The following is a 5,101-nucleotide window of genomic DNA, read 5'->3' as shown; positions in this document are numbered from 1 at the left end:
TTTCGAGACAGGGTTTCTCTGTGTAGCCCTGGCTGTCCTGGAACTCACTTTGTAGACCAGGCTGGCCTCGAACTCAGAAATCCACCTGCCTCTGCCTCTCAAGTGCTGGGATTAAAGGCGTGCACCACCACTGCCTGGCGGGCCTTGAATTCTTGACTCATGTCTCTCTCATTCAAGTGTTGAGATCATAGGTGTGTGACACCTTCCCTGGATTTTGAATTTACTATTTTTAACATCAAATGCATGGAAGCCTAATTTACATGCAGGAATCACCTTCTACCAGGTATACCGTTTTATGAACTTAGACAACTCCATTCAGAGGTTACTACATCAATTAAATATTAGTAATGAGAGGCAAAGAGAGGAGACTTAAGCAATGTAGCGCAAATAAGGAAGAGAAACAGATTTAGGGGCTCAGTGACCCTCAAGCCCATATTTGGGCAATTGGCATGGACTTAGTCTTGTCTTAAGGAGGAAGACTAGGGAAAGGCTGTGAGCCATGCAAGCTGATCATGGTCATCTCGGCTCTGTTTTTATAGCGTTCTTCAATCTGGTTTCCACAAGGTGATCACAGCTGCTCCAGGGTTCAGCTCTTCCATCACAGACAAGTGTCGTTATTTGGAGGGAGGTCTGGAGGTCTGATAGTACCGGGGTAGTCTTGCTTCTTTGTCATAAAGATGTTAATGGATCAATCATTCTGTTTCTGGATCCCAAGTTGACTGTGGCTTTGGGAAAATGACAAGAAACCTGTCGGTCTGCTTTGGACTTCTGGAACAGGGCACTGCACAAGCTGCAGGTATAATGCGTTAAAGGAGAGAGAGAAACATAAAGGCGGGGATGCCATGCCTTTTTGAAACTACTACAAGGGCCCAAGTGAAGACCCAGTGGTTTCCAGCAAAACAACTTCTAAGTATCCATTCCACCCCTAGAAAAGCAAGGATTTTGTTTACTAGGATTTTGGCTAACCTGTGACTTCACAGTGTCAAGAATTTATATCTGTTATGTCACAGACTGTCAAAAATCCACAGGAAACACCTTTAATCCCAGCACTTGGGAGGCAGAGGTAGGTGAATCTCTGAGTTTGAGGCCAGCCTGGTCTACTGAGTGGGTTCCAGGACAGCCAGGGCTATGCAGAGAAACCCTCTCTTGAAAACAAACAAACAAACAAACAGACAGGAAGGAAAAAAGGAGGAAGAAAGAAGGAAGGAAGGAAGAAGGACAAAGGATGAAGGGCTGTGGGGAGGAAGAAGGGGAGGAGCCTTCTGTTTTCATCTGCTCAAAGGGAATATGTAATAGAATTCCTTTTAGTGGCTGATAAGGGCTATTGGTGTGAGGTTCATAGCATCATACCTGGCATGTAGTAGTGTGCAGTTCGTGTAGTTCCAGTTGCTTCTGAAGTCAGTTCACCAGTCTTCCTTGACTCACTTGATGCTTTCAGTAGGACATTGTTTTTCTATTCCAGTTTGACTTGGAATATAGTGCATAGCTGTGATGGTCAGCTTATACTGAAATTTTTAATTTGATACAACCTACAATCACCTGGGAAGAGAATCTCACTGAGAAATGATTGCATGTCTGTGGGAGATTGTATTAACTTAATTGATGTAAGAAGAGCCATCCCACTGTGGGTGGCACCATCCCCTAGGCAGGGAACCATGAACTGGGTAAGAGTGGAGAAATTGACCTAAGCATGCATGAGCAATCAAGCAAGTGAGCTATACTTAATTTTTTCTTTACTCTTTTTTTTGTTTGTTTATTTTTGGTTTTTCAAGACAGGGTTTCTCTGTGTAGCCATAGCTGTAGACCAAGCTGTCCTCAATTAACAGATATACATCAACCTAAAAAGCATGAACTGCCACCACTGCCCAGATTGATTCACTCTACTCTTGACTGGATGGGAGATAACTAGCTGTTTTACTTTCTGGCTGTCTGGACTTCCCTCCTATGATGAACTAACATAATTTTATCAGGGAACTTTATCACAGTGACAGACATGAACCTACCACAGTAGTTCTTGGTCTTTCTGTCTCTACCACTCCAGTGCTGGGGTCTTTGGCATGTGCTACCAGAACTGGTTAATGTAGTACTGGAAATCAAGTCCACCATTCTGAGCATGCAGTGCAAACACAGTATTGACTGATCCATCATTCCCCCCTACTCCCCATTACAGGTCTCCGTGTTTTATTCTATCCTTTGCTGTTTTGCTCCACACATTTACGTTCTTTGGGCCAAGGCTTCTCTCTCACTGTTATCAACTTTTTAAGGCAGGGTCATTGACTTAAGGAAGCTTACCGATCTTCCTCAGCAGCCCCCCTGAGTCTTTGGAGGGAGACATTTCCAGGATCCTTCCTGCTGTGGCCAGTGTCCTCATAGTTAAGGGACAAGGGGAGTGATTCTTTGTCGTTTCATGTCTTTATGGCCTCAGTGATTCCGTGCATAGAAAAACTTATCCTTCCCTGACAGTCCTGGGTTCTCTCAGGGATGTACTCCCTCTGTACCCTTGACCTGAACCTGAAGGACATCAACATCCAACCTGTTCACTCTCGTGTCCTTTCCAGAGAGATGTGTCTTACACTGATAATACTCACTTCGATGGGCTTCAGGTTTCTGATTTTTCTGTGACATTTAAGGGAAACACTGTCAGCATTCTCTCCACTCCATCCATGGGGGGACTTCTGAATGTTAGCATCCACCGGGGACTGCTTTTTCATTCTCTTTAACTACCTCATAGAAAGGACAAAACCCAGAACACAGAGTTTCTGCCCTAGAAGATACACAACTTAGAAGGATGTTCACAGTAATATTCAACGCAAACACATCAGAGCCCATCATGATATCAGCTGACAAGGAAGTGATTCGGCCACATCACAACCACTGAGAGGGAATGAAAGGTAAGAATTCCAAGGTTTATGGGAAAGCATTTGTCAATATTCTTTACGTATATAAAATGGCAATGTAGTTACTGAATAATTGGCTACTTTTAGGAATGAAAAATAATCGGTTTGATCTGTTATGTAATTTGAGATCTGGAAGAAAGCATATCTTTCTGACATTGTTATTTGGGAGACATAGACGTGAGGATCTCAAGACATTAAGCTGACTGACTCATCAAGGTCATGTCAAGACCCAGAGTGTGATGACTGGCGTTCACACATCATTAAAGAGGTCATGATGTTTTCTCCTGGAGGAGGAAATTGGATGTTTTCTTTTTGGTTTTTCAAGACAGGGTTTCTCTGTATAGCCCTGGCTGTCCTGGAACTCACTTTGTAGACCAGGCTGGCCTTGAACTCAGATCAGAAATCCGCCTGCCTCTGCCTCCCAAGTGCTGGGATTAAAGGCGTGCACCACCACGCCCGGCCTGGATGTTTTCTTAAAGACAGATCCCTGGCCTTCAGATGGGGGACAGGGATGACTGGTACAAAAGCATTGCTGTAGTGGCCTTGAGCCACCAAGTGGTTGCTGGGAATTGAATTCAGGACCTCTGGAAGAGCAGCCAGTGCTCTTAACCTCTGAGTCATCTCTCCAGCTCCAGCGGCCTTGAAAGGAAGATAATACCGTGCACACTGAGATTTCAACGAGCAATAAATGCAGTTTTTAAGCAAAGAGTTGTCTTTAAACTATGTTAGTATCTTGGTGATATAAACCTGCCAGGCTCAAAATGTTCCTTACAAAGGAATACATATGCAGGGAAATCAGAAGACTCAAACAGATCTCCTATAGAGAGTGCCAGCTCTACAAGGCACAGCTGGGGACAAAGGACAGCTGGAGGGGATGGTGTGGAGAAGACACTGGTGTTTGCAGAACTAAGGGGTTTTAATTTCATCCAGAAAGCAGGAGGACAGACACCTCACAAGACCCCAAAACTTCGTGGACATGTTTCTTCTGTCAGCTACACCCACTCTCACTTCCCAAGAAATCTTCTCATGAAATTTCTGTCTCCGTGAACTGTTAGATGCTTTATTTATTATCTTCTGTGCTAGGTATCAACCTTAGGTCCTCTACTGTGCTGGGAAACCACCAAAGTGGCAGCTCAACCTGCATTTGTTTTTTGTTTTTGTTTTTGTTTGCTTGTTATTTTTCCATATTTAAATGCTTGTTTTAAGGAAGGATTTTTTTTTTTTTTAACTCAGTGGCAAATAATTGATAGATATCTCTGTATTTTTGGCATTCCTTGCTATCAGGTGCTATGCTGAGAATAAAATAAGTAAAGATAAATATATATGAATACATTTGTATTCATTTAAAAGTTATTTTTTATGTTTAAATACCATTCCACACCTATTAGTTTTAAGAGTCTCTTCCTTTGAAACATATTGTAGACCCTAAAATTCTCAACTTTGACAGAAATTTTACAGTTGCTATGTATAAATACTAAGAAAATAGACATAATATGTATAGCTATGACAGATAAAAGGTTTTCTTATATAATAAAACATTTTAAAAGGATGTGTGTAGTAAATCACCCTTTTTTTTTTTTTTTTTTTTTTTTGGTTTTTCGAGACAGGGTTTCTCTGTATAGCCCTGGCTGTCCTGGAACTCACTTTGTAGACCAGACTGGCCTCGAACTCAGAAATCCACCTGCCTCTGCCTCCCAAGTGCTGGGATTAAAGGCGTGCGCCACCAACGCCCGGCTATAAATCACCCTTTTTAAAGTGTATCATTTTATGAGATTGGACGACCATGATAATAAAACAATTTTAAGGATAGTTATAAACTAAAAACTAGAATGAAAAGCTGTAATTAGCAGGACATGGTTTAAACCCAGCACTTTGGAGGTGGAAGCAGGTGGCTCTCTGTGAGTCTGAGTCTAGCTTAGTCTACCTAGTGAGTTTCAGGGCAGCCAGGACTATACAGTGAGACTCTGTCTCAAACAGGGTTGTGTGTTGTGTCTAAAGAGCTAGCATATACAAGAGGCTATATTCGATCTCTAGCCTTAAAAACAGTATTACCCTTGGAGGGACATTTTCTTTAGTGGTGTAGCTACTGGTTTAGGTGGTAATGTTCCTATAAATAACCCTTTAGTCATTCTCATGTAAAATATATTGGGTTACATAGACACACTGACAAATACCACCACACACACACATATACACACACATAC

The sequence above is a fragment of the Mus pahari genome, chromosome 3, assembly GCF_900095145.1.
Source record: "Mus pahari chromosome 3, PAHARI_EIJ_v1.1, whole genome shotgun sequence".
Lineage (NCBI taxonomy): Eukaryota > Metazoa > Chordata > Mammalia > Rodentia > Muridae > Mus > Mus pahari.
Note: the sequence above shows the minus strand (reverse complement) of the source record.